Here is an 18657-nt window from a genome sequence, read left to right as displayed (position 1 = left end):
CAAAGCCATTCTGCCTCAGTGTCCCGAGTGCTGGGACTACTGGTGTGCACTGCCATGCCCAGAGAAGAGACTCATGATTTTTTGGTTATAAATGATGCATCTCCTCCCAGCATCTAGCTTCTCTTCAGTTCCTTTCTGGTATCTTCTGAAGTAATTTAAGATTTCTATATAGTCAAACATCAAACTTTCCCTCCGTGGTTTATGTATTTCATGTCTTTTTAAATTCTCTCTAACCCCAGATCACAAGTATATTGTCCAATATATCTCTCCCCAAACATTTAAGTTTTGATCTTCAAGCCTACTTTCTTAATACTTTCTGGGGGTGCTGTTTGTCCAGGGAGTGCCATAGAGATCCAAGTTCTTTTTTGATATATTTTTGCATTTTAGACCATTGTTGTCCTACAATAGTGTATTGAGGAGTCCACTGCCCTGTCCTCTGTGGTACATTGTCACCTCTGTCATTCATTAGGGTTCTAAACATGCATGGGTTCTCTCTCCTCTGTTCCTATGGTGTCTCTACTCTTATGTTGTGTTTATAGCCATTGCTTTGTAAGAAGCCTTAAGATTTCCTAAATCATCAGTCTTCAGAAATGTTTGGAATTTCTTGCTCCCCAACCAGAAGTCTTCTTTCAAATTAGTTAATTTTTCTCATGAAAAGAATACACTCGTATATTGGCATTTGTTCATACATTTTAAGTTTCAACTTTTAATAATAAAACAATAAATTGATTCGTTAATCATAAAAAACTTGCTGTACCATTATTTACATGTTGCCAAAGTCTACAGCCATACGAAACATCACAAGGATTTAATTGATTCTATGCATCATGCCATCACACAGGAGAGCGCTAATTAACATACATTCAAAGATTATAGATGTGCGCAGTGTATTTGGCACTGTTCGTTAATCTTAAACATTTCCTCAGTGATAGACATTAAGCCTTTGTCATAATATAGCAGAATTTGCTATTCACATTAAAACCAGCCTTACTACTTTATAACAATAACACATTAGTTTGAAGAAGCAAGCCACAAATAGAACTGGGAATGGAATTAAAATCCTCCCTTCTTGTTGTCTTCAAGTTACCATCTATATTGGGCTCAATTTGGTAAGTTTTGCATTGTGGAGAGTGTCAAGAAGAAACAATTTAAAGATAGCATCTTCAATACACTTAAAGGTGTATGTTTTTCTTTAAAATGATCAATTCTTAGGAGTGCAAATGGAGCCTGGACAGTGGAGAAATTTTGAAGATTTGGCCAGGAATCACAGAATGAGCAATGCTGCTCAAAGTGCAGTGAGTGTACTGGCAGGAATGCCTTGTGAGGAGATTCTGAATTGGCTCCATGTGGATCAAAACTCCCAGAAACTTAATAAACATTAAATCCCCTCACTTCCATTGGCTATATTAAATTTAATTCATTAAAGCTGTACAGATTTCAGAATTTCTATAAAGATTTATATCTATCATGTTTATAAAAGGCATAAGTTAAGTAAACAAATTCTCAATATGACAGGGATCACAGCACAGGAGGAAAAAATGCAAAATTTAAGATATACTGTAGTTTTACACAAAACTTGGTAATAAAACAGAAAAAAAGCTGTACAAAGAGCTATGAAGTGCAAATTAATGTCACTGGGCCATAATTTAATCGTTTTTATGTCTAGTGTATTTTAAAAATCATAAATGGGTTTTTTTAATCCAAAGTTGAAACATTTATTTTTCAATGCTTGAGAATCTGACAAGCAATTCCAAACCATGCTTTCCAAATCCAGTCTTCAAACTTCTATGACCTAGTATTTAAGCTACTCCATTCTGAATGTACAGTTTTAGATAACTACTAAAGACCTAGTGGTAACAGTAATATGAAAACAGTCCATCAAACATGAAGAATGGTTTCTGTCCAAGGATCAACAGTGAGGGAAAAGATATATAAAAACAGAACAGTGCTGTCCGGTCATAAAAGAGAACATGTAAGATTAATTTATCTTTTGTGGACTTTGGTAATATTTTTTTTCCTGCACAGGCCTCAAACCTACTTAATCTTTTATGTGAAGTCACCAATAGGGCTTGATGAATAAAAACCTTATGAGTCATTCCAAAGAGGAACAAGTTACATCTGAAGGAAAGTGATATTCTGATAACTTCTTTTAAATGCTTACAGTTAATGGAAATATTTTAAAACTAGCTTTAAAAGCTCTATAGCATAACACTCAGCAAACAAAGAGGATGTCAAACTTTCTCTACATTTTTTTGGTTGTTGTTTTTGTTAAATTCTTCTATTGGTACATTGTAGGTATACAACACAATTACATTTCTCATTGGGCATTGTACCTTTACATAATGCATCTTGGTTCTTATTTTTTCCCCATTCCTAGCCCTTGCTTCACCCCCTCCACCCTTCCCTATTTACCAAGACTTTATTTCCATTTTTTCCATTTCTCAGCATTTTTCCTTTCCCTTCTTTCCTTTCCTCTGCCCCTCCCAATACCCCTACCCCTTTGGACTTTTTCTTCCTAGTTTGCATTATCGATTATTCATTCTAATCATTGGTACATTTTAGGTATACAATATAATGACATTCATCATTGGAAATTTGCACCTTTACGTAGTCTCTCTTGGCTCTTATCTTTCACCCTTGCCCAGCCCTCCCTTCAACCCCTCCATTCCTCCCTATTTATTTTATTCCTATTTTTCCATTTTCTCATATTAATCCCATTCCCTTCTATCCTTTCCCCTGCCCCTCCCACTTCCTTCCCCTTTGCCCCTTTTCTTCCTATATCACATTACCTATTATACATTTAGTCCTTATTTACACTTTCAGTTTCTCACACCAGAGAAACTATTCGGCATTTATGCATGTGTGTCCTCTTTATTTCACTTAAGAGTATCGCCTCAATATGCATCCACTTAGCTATAAATGTCTCTAATTTCTCATTTTTATGGCTGAGTAGTACTCCATTTTATTAAAAAACCACACTTTCTTTATCCAGTCTCCAGTTGATGGGCATTTGGGCTGTTTCCAAGTTTTACCTATCACAAACTGTGCTGCTATGAACATGGGTGCACATATATCACTGTGGTATGATTCTTTTAATTCTTTGGGGAAGATCCCCAGTAGTGGAATAGCGGGGTCAAATGGGACTTCCAGTCCTAGTTCTTTGAGGTATCTCCAATACTGATTTCCACAGTGGTTGTACCAGTCAACACTCCCACCAGCAGTGGAGCAGGGTTCCTCTTTCCCCAGAGCCCCGCCAGCATTTGTTATTGGTTAATTTGATGATAGCAGCCATTCTTTCTGGAGTGAAGTGGAATCTCAGCGTTGTTTTCATTTGCATCTCTTGAATGACCAGTGATGTTGAACATTTTTTCATGTATTTATTTGCTATTTCTACTTCTTTGTCTGAGAAATGTCTGTTCATTTCAGATGCCCATTTTCGGATTGGGTCTTTAAATTTGGGAGGTCTGATCTTTTTAAGTTCTTCATAGATTCTAGATAGTAGACCTTTGTCTGAGGGAAAGCAGGTGAAGATTTTCTCCCACATCGTGGGTTGTCTCTTCACACTGCTGGTGGTTTCTCTTGCTGTGCAGAAGCTTTTGAATAAGAAGAGATCCCACTGTTGATTGTGCTACTTCACGGGCAACTGAGGTTTTGTTCATAAAATTTTTTCCTACACCGATGTCGTCAAGAGTTCTACCTAACCTCTGCTCCAACGGGTTCAGAGTTTCTATTTTAATATTTAGATCTTTAATCCATTTCAATTTTAGTTTAGTGCATGGCGAGAGATATAGGTCTAGTTTGAATCTCTGGCAAGTTGAAAGCCAATTTTTCCAGCACCATTTATTAAAGAGGCTATCTTTCCTCCAGTGAGGGTGTTTGGCTCCTTTATCAAAGATGAGATGGCTGAGTGTGTCTAGCATTGTTTTTGCATCTTCTAATCTGTTCCACTGGTCCTCAGGTCTGTTTCTTTGCCAGTACCATGCTGTTTTTATCACCATAGCTTTGTAATATAGTTGCAGGTTGGGGATTGTGATACCCCCTGCCATGTCTCTGTTACCTAGAATTGCTTTTGCTATTCTGGGTCTCTTCTTGTTCCAGATGAATTTTTGGATTGTTTTCTCAAGGTCTATGAAGTATGCTGCTGGGATTTCAATTGGGATCGCATTGAATCTATATAGCAATTTTGGAAGTATTGCCATTTTCACTATATTAATCCTTCCTATCCAGGAACAGGGGATGTCTGTCCATTTTCTGATATCATGTTCAATCTGTCTTTTCAGAGTGCTATAGTTTTCAGAAAAGAGGTCTTTGATTTCTTTTGTTAGGTTGATTCCTAGGTATTTCAGTTTTTTGGATGCTATTGTGAAAAGAATTATTTGCCCTATTTCTCTCTCAGTGAGTCTGTCATTGGTGTAGACGAAAGCTATTGATTTTTGTGTGTTGACCTTGTAACCAGCTACTTGACTAAATTTGGTTAAGTCTAGAAGACTTTTGGTGGAGTTCTCGGGGTCTTCTATATACAGTATCATGTCATCTGCAAATAATGACAATTTGACTTCTTCATTACCTATCTTTATTCCTTTTATTTCTTTCTCTTGTCTAATTGCCGTGGCTAATGTTTCCAAAACTATGTTGTTCCTGATTTTAGTGTGAAGGATTTCAGTTTTTGACCATTTAGTATGATATTGGCTGTTGGTTTTTCATAGATGGTTTTTTATCAGTTTGAGATAGGGACCATCTATTCCAATTTTTTGTAGGGTTTTTATCATAAATGCCTGTTGGATTTTGTCAAATGCTTTTTCTGCGTCTATGGAGATAATCATATGTTTTTTGTCCTTGGCTCTATTGATATAGTGTATTACATTGATTGATTTGGGTATGTTGAACCATCCCTGCATCCCTGGGATGAATCCTACTTGATCAGGTGTATGATCTTCTTGATGATCTTCTGCATTCTGTTTGCCAGTATCTTTTTTTTTTTTTTTTTTTTTTTTGGTTCCAGGGATCAAACTCGGGTCCTTGTGCTTGCAAGGCAGGCAGTGGAACCACTGAGCTAAATCCCTGGCCATTTGCCAGTATCTTATTGAGGATTTTTGCATCTATATTCATTAGTGAGATTGGCCTATAGTTCTCCTTTTCGTTTGGATCTTTCTCTGCTTTGAGGATCAAGGTGATGCTTGCTTCCAGGAATGAATTTGGGAGTATTGCTTCCCTTTCAATTTCATTGAAGAGTTTAAATAGTAGTGGCAGCAGTTCCTCTCTAAACATCCTGTAGAATTCAGCAGTGAAGCCATCAGGGCCCGGGCTTTTCTTAGTTGATAAGTTTTTAATTACGTTTTCAATTTCATTGTTTGATATTGGGTTGTTCAGAATTTTCAGGTCTTCTTCGTTCAACTTTGGTAATTCATATGTATCTAGGAATCTGTCCATTTCTTCTGTGTTGTCCCTCTTATTGGCTATAGGTTCTGGAAGTAGGTATTGATGATCCTCTGGATTTCTGCTGGGTCTGTTGTAATTTCACCCTTTTCATTCCTAATTGCATGGATTTGGGCCTTTTCTTTCCTTTTTCTGATAAGGTTGGCTATGGGTTTGTCAATTTTGTTGATTCTCTCAAAGAACCAACTCTTGGCTTCATTGATTTCTTGTATCGTTCTCTTAGTCTCCATTGCATCTGATCTTTATAATTTCCTCCCTTGTATGAACTTTGGGGTTGTCCTGTTCTTCTTTTTCTGGAAGCTTGAGGTTCAGCATCAGGTTGTTTAATTGGGCTCGTTCTGTTTTCCTAATATGCATATTCACTGCTATGAATTTCCCTTGTAAGACTGCTTTCACTGTGTCCCATAGATTCCGATATGTTGTATCGTCATTGCCATTTAATTGAAGGAACTGTCTGATTTCTTCTTTAATTTCCTCTGTAATCCATTGGCTATTCAGAAGTGTGTTGTTCAATTTCCACGTGTTCATGAAATTTTTTGAGTTTCTTTTGCTATGGATCTCCAATTTCATCGCACTATGGTCTGATAATGTACAGGAGATAACTTCAATTCCTTTGCACTTACTTAAACATGTTCTATGTATGAGTATGTGGCCTATTTTGGAGAATGACCCATGTGCAGCTGAGAAGAATGTGTATTCTGGAAGACTCTGTAAACATGTTACGTTCATTTGTTCAAGAGTTCGATTGAGTTCTAGTATTTCATTACTTATTTTTAGTCTAGTTGATCTATCTATTTGTGACAGTGGGGTGTTGAGGTCCCCTACTACTATTGTATTAGTGCTTATTCAATTTTTCATATCCGCTAGTGTTTGTTTTATATAATTGGGTGCACTAGTGTTTGGTTCATAGATATTTATGCTTGTCATCTCTTCCTCTTGTCCTTTACAAGGATGTAGTGTCCTTCTTCGTCTCTCTTAATCAGTGTTGGTTTGAAATCTACTTGATCTGCCAAGAGGATAGAATGAATCCATTGGGCGTGACAAATTAAACACAAAGGGGGAGAATCCAACAAAAAGAAAAAGTCATGACAAGGCATTTAAAGCTTTTAACTTCATCTCCCTAATGAGTGTATAATTCAATCTTATTATTGTACTGATTAGTATTTTTCTGATTCTAGAGTTGCACACCGTTCCTTGTGCCATACTGGCTATTTATCATCTTCTTATGTCTACATTTTAATTGGGTTGTCTATTAATGAGCTCTAAGAATTCTTTATATATTCTGCTCATAGGTTATATGCATTGTAAATATGGTCTAAGAACTACTTTTCATTTTAATGATGTCATTTAAAGTTCTAAATTTTGATGGAATCTCATTTATCAATTTTTTTCTTTTATACATCATGTTTTTTGTATCCTAGGTAGTTAAAAAAAAAAAAAAGATGAGGCCATACTGGAAGTAGGGTGGGTCCTGACCTACTATGTTGTCCTTATAAAAAGGGGAAATGTGGAGACACATTTCACACACACATAGAGAGGGAAGGGAAGGGAAGGGAAGGGAAGGGAAGGGAAGGGAAGGGAAGGGAAGGGAAGGGAAGGGAAGGGAAGGGGAAGGGAAGGGAAGGGGGAAGGGAAGGGAAGGGAAGGGAAGGGAAGGGAAGGGAAGGGAAGAGGAGAGATACACGGAGCAGCACTCAGGAAAAAAAAAAACATTGACCTTGGACCTGTGTCCTTTTAAACTATGAAACAATACATTTCTACTGTACAAACCACTTAATAATGTGTGGTTATTTATTATAGCAACTCCAGCAACCACACACTGTAATGGTGAGAGGAAGGAGCTAGGAACACCAGGAGGGAAGAATGACTTCCTAGGCTAGACCAGGTAAATTTCCTGGGGTATTGCAGGAAGAGCTGGTATTTGCAAGGTAAATCTTGATGAGATTGACAATTTTGACAAAAAAGAACAGAGTATGCAAAATTGTGAAAGTAATGAAATATGGTGTGTCCCAGGGCTCCCCGTGCGGTGAGTGTTTCAGACCGCAGAAACTTCAGAGGTTGGCTGAGCACAGGGTTTGAGAGACTGGAAAAGATTCCAGTTATCTACTGCTACATGTGACAACCTCTCCCACATTTACTGGCAATCTATGACTGCCTTTTTTTCCTAACAGACCTGTAATTTGCGCAGGACCCAGTCATCAAGGTTGGTTCAGGCTGGGGTTGAGCCACAGGGCTGGGACTTCAGCTGGTCGTGTATTGGATTCCCACATTGTCTGGCTTTCTCACAGGAAGGGGGCAAGGTTCTAGGACCAAGTGTTCCAGAAGAAGGTGAAAGCTGTGTGATATTTTAATGACCTAGCTCATTTCTGCCTTACTTATCTGGAAGAAGTGACAGTTCACCAGGGTGTGCCTGAATTCAAGAGGAAGGCACAAAGAGCCCCCACCCCCACCCCACCCTGAGCCAAGGGGAAGCTGGCCAAAGTACAAGATGAGATATTACGGCAGCCTCCTTCACAAAATACAAGGAAGGGATGGGTTTCCATGGGTATGGCAGGGGCCTGAGTCCACATGACTTTGAGCAAGACACTCTCAGTAAAGGACTTGACCAGCTGGGCACTTTGGTTGGAGTCAGCCTCACTCATCCCATACCTGTTCTCTCTGTGTCATGGTGCAAATGGGCTCTATCCATCTCTCCTGCTCTCTTCCTTCTCAAAGGACAACTCCTTTTTGTCTGGTCCTGCAGGATCCAGGATCCACAGACTTTCCTGCACCTCAGGAGCCATTCCCCCTCCAATCATTAGGTGGCAGCCAAGTGCCATCCTAAGGGCTCCCAGGGCGAAGGCCTGCACTACTCAGCCTCTGACTGGAGCCAAGCACTATCAGTCACCCTGAGGATGGGCTCAGTGATGTCCCAAGAAGGAGCAGAATGGCTCTGAGGTCCCCTCTCCATCCCTGGGCTCCCTTTCTAAGGCTTATTCAGTGGGAACCAAAAAACAAAAAGCAACGATGAAAAAAAAAAATCCAGCAACTATTGCTGGCCTTCAGAAGGCATTCCAAGATGCAGATGCATTTTCTATACTACTTTATCACTGGGAGACCTGGCACAGCCTAAGTTTTCCAGCAACCACTTGACTCACAGTACCCTCTCTGTGCCTCAGTTTCTTCTAAAGTCAGGGCAGTCATGGTGCATATGATCAGGAGGAGGAAAATGGATGGTGCATGGGGTAAGAGAGGATATAAGTGGAACACACACTATAAGGAGAAGCTTAGTTTCAGTTCGGGGCTCGGTGCCAGGCTTAGCCCAAGCCAACAGTCTCCTACAAACATCATTTAGTGTGTGTGGTGGCACATAGCTATAAACCAAGCACACTGGGAGGCTGAAGCAGGATTTCAAGCATGAGTTAGCAAGACCCCATTTCCAAGGTGGGGTTGAGGGCATAGCAGTATAGCTCAATGCAAAGACCTGGGTTCCATCCTCAGTCCCACCAAAAAATTTTGAAAAACATTATTCAGCACACCATCTTCTTCTTCTACCTGTTCTTCTCTCCTCTTTTCCCCCCTCCTGCTGCTGCCCTTTTCCCTCTCTCTGCTCCTCCTCATAGTCTTAAGATTCCTCCTCTCCTGTCCACTTTTCTTCATCCCCCACCTGCTCTCTGACCCTCGGCCTTTCCTTCTTCTCCCTTCCCTTGTCATCAGCCCCCCAGAGTGACGCAATGAATGCCACAGAGAGCAACTCAGCTAGGCTTGCACGTTTCTCCCAGTGGCAGTCAAGCAGGCTGTCTCAGAGCCCTGGGATTCAGAGTGACTCGTTCTAGGTGGTTTGGGGGAACAAACTGCCCCCTGGGGTGGAGGAGGGCACAGGGGTAGAGCATGGCCTCCAACATCACACACACCTACAATCAAGTTCCAGGTCTCTCCCTCTCTGTCTGACAATAAAGGACTCTGAGCCTCAGTTTCCTAGGCTCATCCTGCAGGGAGTCCACACAGGGTCCTAGTGACTTACTGACACCTAGTCTTCACCCTGGCACTTAGGAATTGCTTACTTTTTGTCAGTCTATTTTCTCATTCTTCATGCATTCATTCACCTCGTGGTGACTGGTGTAGCCTATCTTGTCCTGCCCATTGCACTAGGTATTCTAGATACAATGTGAATGGGACCACTCATAAGGTTGACCTCTACAGTGTTGCCATGGGCACAGGGCTGTCTTGGGAAGTTAAGTGGAGGAGAGAAGCCAGATGCAGAGCTGGAACCACTGGCAGAACCAGGCAGTAAGGGAGGGGGTTGTGTGAGGACCATCATGGAGATGTTACAAAACTCAGGATCCAGGCACAACCCCCAGGCTAGCTAAAGGGGCTGGCAGGTGAAAAGTGGGGAAGAGTCAGAGTACAGTGGCAGAGAGGGAAGAAAGAGTAGGACCCTCTATTCCTCCCTAACTCACATCATGAGTGGTCTGAGGCTTGCTGAAAGCTGAGGCCTGTAATCCAGACAAATCAGACCATACTAAATGTTTGTAAGGACAGTGGGACAGAAACGTCAAAGCACAGCTGTGGTGGTGTGAATTGGTACAATCAATTTATAACTATTTGGGCAACCTACTAATGCTGAAGATGCAGAGATTCTGAGCCCCAGCTAGTCCCATGTTTGATATTTACCATGGAGAATTGGTGTCATGTCTACACCAGAAAACAGGGTCAGGACACCCAGGACAATATTGTATTAGCAACAACAGCAACAACAACAAAACCCACCAAAAAGAACAAAAGAAAGAACAGGAAATAGTATACATGTCAATCAAAAAGTGAAGGAGTAAACAATGTACATGCGATGACATTATCACACAGCAGGTAGAAGGTATACACTAGAACTTGTGAATCAACATGAGTATATCTCTCAAACATTACTAGGTAGAAAAGGCAAATTACAAAGCAATTCTTGATATGAGTGTTCGTAAAACACATAACTATCAGTAATCAAGGATCAGGCTTTGATTTTGTATTTCTAATCTCTCATGGACCAAATAGATAGCCATGAGTTGCTAGAAAAATAAGATGAAAAATAGACCAAAAGACCGTCCAGTTATTAAATTTTTATATTTGACACACATTGTCAAGTTATTAAAAGTTTCTAAAGTCTTCCTCTCAATTTCTGTGTTGATCTGATTGCACATTAGTGACAAACCATTACCTTGGACCACGTTTTGAGTAGGCATTGCCAAGTTTTTTCTGGAATGAGCTGGATAGTAAATGTTTTATCCTTTGTGGGGGCCACTGGGTCTTGGTGGCACCTGCTCAAGGCCACCACTGCAACATAAATGCAAACAGGAACAATATGCAAATTAATTAATGTGGTGGTATTTCTATGAAACTTTATGAACAATGAAATCTGAATTTCTTTTTTCACTTACTACCAAAAATTCTCTTCTCCCCATTTTCATTTACAAATGTAAAAATAATTTTCAGCTTGAAGATCATACAAAAAGAAGCACTGGGCTAGATTTTTTCCCAATCCATAATTGTTGACTTTTTCTATAGACTCTAATGATATACATATGTGAATATATTCTTTTCTCAGAAATATTTATCATAGCACCTAATTTCTTCTTTACACCCAAGGATAATTCTGTGAACAGTGCTTGGTCACTTCCTTGGGCCACACTTGGCCTCTGGGGTTTGTTTCAGGTGAACAAGTTCATTTGACTGAGTGAGTCTTGAGGCTTGGAAAAAAACACTTTTCAATCCAGGCTGGGGCAGAAACAGGGAAACTATAAGAGCCAGGTCTTTTTGTTGTTGTTGTTGTTGTTGTTGTTGTTGTTGTTGTTACACAGGGTCTCACTCTGTAGTTCAAGCTGGCCTTGAACTCACTATGTAGCCCAGGCTGACCTCGAACTCACAGCAATCTTCTGGCCTCAGCCTCCCAAGTGCTGAGATTATAGGTGTGCACCACCATGTTTGGCAAGGGCCAAGTCTTCAAAGCAGGAGCAACCCAGGTAAGAGGCAAGGTGGAGAGGAGTCAGAAAATAAACATAGAGGAATTAAGGAAAATGGCATGGAGGTTCCCCAAATACCTACAAGTAGAACTACTGAACAGCCCCACAATGCACTATGGGATATAAGAGCTAGGATGTGGCATCCATCTAAATGTCCACCAATGGACAAATGGATACAGAAAATGTGATACATATACACAGTGGAATACTATGCAGCCATAAAAAGATGAAATAACGTCATCTGCAAAAACATGGCTGGTCCAGGAAAACTTTATGTTAAGTTAAATAAGACAGGCACAGACATGACCTCATTCATATATGGGATCTAAGTAAGTTAATATTACAGAAATTAAGAATGGTGGTATCCAGAGTCTGGGGACCATAGTGGCAAGATGGAGAGTGGTTGGTTCAGTGGGTACAATGACACAGTCACACAGGAGGAATAATCCTGGTCTTCTATGGCACAGTACAATGATGATAGTTAATGATAATGCATTGTATCCCTCAAGCTAGGTAGTAGAAAGGATTTCAAATGTATTCACCACAAAAAGATAATAAAAGTTTAAGGTGATTGGGGCCAGGGATTTAGCTCAGTGGTTCCACCACCTGCCCCACAAGTCCAAGGACCCGAGTTTGATCCCCAGTACCAAAAAAAGTTTAAGATGATGGGTATGCCAGTTACTTTGATTTGACCCAATGCATACAGGCATCAGAGCATCGACTTAATACATGTCAATCAAAAAATAAGATAGAAACATAAACAATAAAAAATGCAGAAGAGCAATTTCTCCCTCTCTCAAATAAGTCCACACCCTGTAGGGAGATTAAAGCATGCCCCAGTTCATATATGCCTGTGATCCCTGGGGATGCAGACCTTTCTTCCTCCCCCCCAACATCCCAGAATAGAAAACTGGTTTTGATGAAGGTCTGCAATAGGCTCCATGCTCTATGGTTTGAGAACTGCTTCCTAGGTGTCAGGGTAGAGACAATGCCTCAGGTAGATAGCTGGGGAGGCAAACTCTGGAGCTGTCCTGAGCTTCTCACAGCACAAGGCTGACATGCAGAGGTTTTTGACCCTTGGAAAAAACATGGAATGGCTTCCTAGCTTCTCTTGAGAGAAGAGGGAGAGAGTTAAGCTGGCCTCCATATCGACAATCCCTGAAATATACCTGGTTGTTCTGACTTGTGGTTCTCAGCATATCATTCTTGGGTCAGAATCATCAGCATCACCTGGAAAATGAAATTCAAGACTTAATCCAAATCTAGGAAGGCATGAAACATCCGGCTATCTGTGTTGAGCAAGTTCCCAAAAGTGGTTGGATGCAGCTCCAAGTATGAAAACCACAGCCTTCCAAAGTTTGATTCCTTTAAATTTTTCACTTTTCTGTTTCTTCTTTCATTAACATAGGCAGGTAATATTCATTTGTAGAGGCCAGCTGTGATTAATGCTGCTTCTGCTTGAGGTTATTCTTTTTCCATTAAAGCTGGCAAAATTGAGTGAATTGGGGATAAATTTCCTGTCTTCATCAATCTGAGAGGAAAAACTAACCAGGTAACCCATAGTGCCCTCTTCCAAGGCAGCTATTTCTGTCCAAGACATTGGTCCCACCCTCCTCTTCTCTAGGTGCTGAATAGGTGCTTTATGTTCATCATTGATCCAGCTTGCTCTGCTCTCCCTTAGACTCTTCCATTAACCCCTTTCCTTTCCTCCCCTGCAGCTGCCAACTGCAATCACTCATAATTTGTCTGATCTACTTCCCCCTGAACTTTATGTAAGCTTCCTGAGGTCAGGAACAGAGTCAGCTCCCAGCACATCCCCAGTCGCTTGCACAGAGGAGGTGTGCAGCAGCAAGTGGCTGAGCATATGTGTGAATGAACTTCTTTCCTCCCTCCTTCCCTTCAAGCAGCCTTGAGGATCCCCATGTCCCCAAACTCAGTTCTCAAATGCTGCGCAGGCCTTGTAATGAAAACGAAACATCCATTTGTTTGCTCTCATGTACTCAATTGCTGTGCAGGGGGCAATCCTGACTGCTGTCCATTACCTCAGCACCTGGAGCACGAGAGACCCTCAGTAAATGAGTGCTCATATGGATGAGCAGAATTCTCAGTTTACATGTGTCTTGTTTCTTAGCTCTTCTTCTGCCCACTTGCCAATGCTCTCATGGCAATTGTCACAATGATAGCACAACAGTTAGATGGTTAATTTTTAATTCAATGTTGATTCCCTGTTAGAATAAAAGCTCAGTGAGCATACCTAGTTCATCACCTATCATTTCTGCCCTGTGCCACAAGGGGATAAATTTCCTGTTTCCTTCTATCAGTAGGCATTGGTTAAGCAAGTACTGGATGACCTACTCAATCCTTAACCTATTATTACCTGTAAATCACTCCCAACTTAAAGATGAGCAACTGAAATTTGGAGCAGGGAAATGACTGGTAAAACATGGGAAGGTTGGGGTTGGAATCCAGGGCTCTTGGTGACCCAGGTTCATCAGCTTCTCTTGCCACCCTATCACCCAATGCTCCAGAACACCCACCACCTACTCTGGGGCCTCTCTCCCAGCTGTGTGTGAGCACTATACAGCCAGGGCCTCATATCAGCCTCTGATGCCAGACTAAAAGGAAGTCAAGGACACCCTTTGAAGCTTTTGGTTGGTACTGGAGATGGTGGTGGAAAGGAGCATTCAAAGTTTAAAAAGGGAGAAACTGCACATTTTCAGCTCAGCTAGGCACCAAGTAAGAGATAGACTCATCACTGCAGGCCCTTGCTCCTGCAAGCAAGACATGTGCGCCCTGTTTTCAGATAAGAAAGTAGAGGCTCAGCTGGTTAAGGCACATAGTTATGAAGAGTCACTGAGACAGATACCAGAGTTTGTGCTCTGGAAGGGACTAATGTTGTCATAATATTTAGGGAAGAAGACAAGTTTTTCATCCTTCTGCCTCATTTTCATTAGGTGGAGAGTCTGATTTTTCCCTGGCCTTTTGTTGTTGACATGTTGAATTCTAAGGGGGCTGGCCTTGCAATCAGCCCTAAGTCTGTAGTTTTGATCACGCATCCATCCAAAAAAAAAAAAAAAAAAACCAGAGTCAAATGAGGTTCCTAAATTGCCCAGGCTGGACTCCAACTTGTGATCCTCCTGCCTCTCAGAGTGACTGAATTACAGGCCTGTGCTACAGGACCAACAATATCATCATGCACCAACATATGGAAGATGATAATCAAAGGATCGGTCTGCTAAGAATAAGGAAGAAGTCCCGAAATTGTGAATGCTTCCTTTTTTACCTGGCATCAGTGGCTGTGATTTTGAGACTGGTTCTCATTGTAGGGGCCCACTCTGACCCTGTAGCTTTCATTGTTGGCCTAACCCTGACAGCTGCCAGCTTGTATTTAGTTATCTATATGAGTTTATTGGCTTGGTGTAAAGCTTTGGAGGTGTTGCTGAGAATCCAGGGCCCTGGCCTGGGTGGCAGGAATTTCTGAGAGTGCTGGACAGGGGATTTCAGAGATGGGCAGTACCGCCCTGTGACTCTATGGTAAATTGTGAATTTGGGACCCTGCTGGCACAATGAAGCATTTTATGTCTTATTTTTAATTACAAATAAAATTTGCCTTTTGGAAAAAAAAAATCTCAACTATGTACCAGGCTCTGTGAATACAATGAATGTAAAATTAAGCTTGTCCTTGCCTTCATAGAAGCTCTAAGGAAGGAGATGGAAGTGAATACGACAAATAAAAACTGGCCTGTGTGATTTAAGCTTCCAAAGAGCAGAGCATAAAATGCACACCACCAGAGAACTGGCCTGGCCAGTGAAGCTGCAGTAGACACTGGACCCAGATTTGAAGTCCTTTTAGGGGCCAATTAAGCAAAACAGGAAAGAAAGAAGTGTGCTCCAGGCCAAGGGAACAGCATGGCTTGAAGGCTTGTGATGGGTGCAAGCACCAGAAAAAGTTTTACTTGTGTGTTTATAAGGCTGAGGAGATAAGGTAAAGCTTAGTTCATATAGTTACAGGGAGTGATAGGAGCCATGGCAGGTTTAAGCAGTGAGTGTCATGCTCTAAATTTCCATTTTGAGAAGATCCCTCTGGCTGTGGCATAGGTGATAGACTATAATGACACATAGGGAGTGCAGAGCCCTGTGGAAAAGCTGCTGGGTTGTATGAACAAGAGAGGATACAGGCATGGATCTGTAGGGTTGGTGAGAAGAAGGTGAATGCAACAGAAATTCTACAAAGACAGTGCAGGAGATGAACACGAGGAAATCACACACCCTTCCCCTGGCAGTCTTCTTCAGGGCACCCCTGCCAAAGCTTAGAGATCTTTGAGTACTTCAACAATATATACCATCATTGAGATGGGGACCCCTCCGAGCCTGGCCAGAGTTGTCACCACTGCAGCAGCACCACACGGGACTCTACCTGCCATCATTAAAGTCACAGGATGAGGCACAGAAAAGGCTATTTCAGGCTCCTCATTTTAATAGCTGGGGTATCACTGGTATGCACCAGCCATCTCAGTGTAGAGAGTATTAAAAAATAAAAGCATCCAATAAACACTTTCACTCCAGAACAGGGTTTTTCATCTCCTGTTGTGCTATAGCAGGAGGTGGGGGTGGGGTGTAATTCTGTGCATGGCAGGATGCTGGGCAGCAAGCAGCATTTTGGCCTCTGGCCACTAGACACCAATAGCAATACCAAGCTGTGACAACCAGAAAGGTCACCAAACTTTGCCAAGTATCTCCTGAGGACAAAAGCACCCCAGGATGAAAACTGTAGGGCATTAGGAACATTTAAACTGGGGTTAAGTATATGTTTAAGGAGGACATGGGATTAATATGAGAAAATGGAAAAATAGGAATAAAATCTTTGTGAATAGGGAGGAATGGAAGGGTTGAAGGGAGGGCTGAGCAAGGGTGAAAAATAAGAACTAAGAGAGACTATGTAAAGGTGCAAATTTCCAATGATGAATGTCATTATATTGTATACCTAAAATGTACCAATGATTAGAATGAATAATTGATAATGTAAAACAGGAAGAAAAGGTCCAAAGGGGCAGGGGTAGTGGGAGGGGCAGGGGAAAGGAAAGAAGGGAAAGGAAAAATAATGAGAAATGGAAAAAATGGAAACAAAGTCTTTGTAAATAGGGAAGGGTGGAGGGGGTGAAGGGAGGGCTAGGAATGGGGAAAAAATAAGAACCAAGATGCATTATGTAAAGGTACAATGCCCAATGAGAAATGTAATTGTGTTGTATACCTACAATGTACCAATAAAAGAATTTAACAAAAAAAAGGATATATTAAATAATTACCAGGATTGTGGTGAACCAAAAAAATTAAAATTAAAATTTTTTTTTAAAAAAAGGACAGTGGATGTGATGTTTCAGGCAAGGTTGCAGACTGAGAAGTAAAAGTTCAAGACATGTCAATAAAGATACATGTCTGTGTCCTCCTAGATGAGATACACTCTAAGTGACCCAGATAGAGAGGACCAAGTCTCTCATCTCACAGATGGGGAAACTTGGGTCAAAGGATGGGCTTTATTAGACAAGCAATGGGAATTGAGGGCAACAAAAACACACTTGCAAATGTTGGGGACAGAGGGTGGGGTCAGTGGTAAAGCAATTGATTGATATGTGTGAGACCCTGGATTCCATTCCCAGCACTGTGAACACAAGACCCATGTAAATGAGTGTACATTTGCTATGTACATATGCACCTAGCATAAAATACATGAGCTATTAAAATGGAGAAAGGGTAGAAGTAGGAATTTTAGATTCTTCTCTGTGTTTCTCTGTGCTCACACACATGTCCAAACTTTCTTGCTTCATTAGTTCTCGCAGGAGAAAGTGGAGGGAACTTCTACCACTGACCTCCACCTCTACCTCTCCAAGAAAAGTTAGGACATAAAGATAAAAGTGGCTCCCTTCAGGCAAGAGGAGAACAAAAGCACAGTTGCAAGGTGTAAGGGTGGGGGCTATCCACAGCAGGCTACCACTGCGTCTGTGATTAACTGTTTGTCTAAAACTGTCCAAAGCAAGAAGTGTAGAAATGTATTTCAAAATGTACAAAGGGTCGGAACATTGCGGGCACCAATGTGGACAGGAAAGGTACCAGGACTCATAAGGGATGGGTTCTCTGCAGAAGTCCTATCCCATTCCTTAGCATACCCTGGCCAGAGAATGCAGGCTGCTAGTCTTTCTCAAAGGCCACAGCTTTTGGGCTCATCCTCTTTCCCAACTCCACACACTAGACAGAGAAAATGTTTTCCAGTACCAATCACACCAGGTGACTCCCTTGATCAGAATTCTCCCATGTCTCAGGACCACATAGACCTCAACAACCTACACCCTGCAGAAGCTACAGTTTGCTCATTCAGTTTGCCATATCTCCCTCACTTGATATGTTTTTTCTCAACTTCCTAATATTGTACAAATGACCCTTTATACTGGAAAGTCCTCCATGCCCTGTCAACTGATCCATCTGATGCCCAAAGCCAATGCCTCACACAATGCACAAATCAGCCCAAGAAAGGGTGTGCCTGATGTTGACAGCCACTACTTCTGGATAAAGAAAGGATGGGCATTTCCTACAACCCATTTGTACTTCCTGGAGCCATTTTTATTTTTGTTAACAATTTGGATGTAAAAACTGATAATAAAATCAAACTCTTTCCACTCAAAAGCATATGAATGCCAACAAACCAGTTTCATAACAAAAAAGGGTAGGATGAAACTATTCTCATTTAGCTCACAAATGATCCTGCTGGCTAGCCAAGGGGATGCCCAGTTGTTAGGATTTAGATCTAAAATGCATTAGTCAGTGGAATAATCCATTGATGAGTTCATAGCTGAATGTGTTGTTAGAAGGTGGGGCCTGGTCAAAAGAGGCAGGTCACTGGGCACCTGAAGTGGAAGGGTGTATGCTTATCTAGTTTTACCCTTCTAGCTCTGCTTCCAGAACAACAGTCTTCTGCCATGCTCTTCCACCATTCAATTTCTGCCTTAGAGCCAGCCAAGCATGGACATAATTCCACTGTAATTCATGAGTCAAGTAAACTACTCCTTTAAGTTGCAGGTGTCAGGGTTTTTGTCTCAGTGATGGGAAGGTAACTAGTGCACCTGCCTTTCCACACCGCCACACCTACTTCTTCTCAAGGTCTCAAAGGCCAAAACACTTCAGGCAGCAAACCCTGGACAAAGCCCTATCTTCCATCCTCAACAACCACTTCCTCAACACT

General features: G+C 41.4%; 1 long non-coding RNA gene across 1 annotated transcript; it reads right to left on the bottom strand.

Annotated features, from left to right (window-relative positions):
* Positions 1 to 10136: 10136 nt before the first annotated feature.
* On the bottom strand, positions 10137 to 12849 carry LOC147821935 (uncharacterized). Its single transcript, XR_015446238.1, has 2 exons — positions 12593 to 12849; positions 10137 to 11401 (listed from the first exon to the last, which is right to left on the bottom strand). It is a non-coding gene; the product is annotated as an uncharacterized LOC147821935 (long non-coding RNA).
* Between the last annotated feature and the right edge of the window lie 5808 nt (positions 12850 to 18657).

The sequence above is a fragment of the Heterocephalus glaber genome, unplaced genomic scaffold, assembly GCF_053883595.1.
Source record: "Heterocephalus glaber isolate CG9 unplaced genomic scaffold, H.glaber_assembly_v1.0 deba00001687, whole genome shotgun sequence".
Lineage (NCBI taxonomy): Eukaryota > Metazoa > Chordata > Mammalia > Rodentia > Bathyergidae > Heterocephalus > Heterocephalus glaber.
Note: the sequence above shows the minus strand (reverse complement) of the source record. Positions and strands in the feature narration are given on the sequence as shown.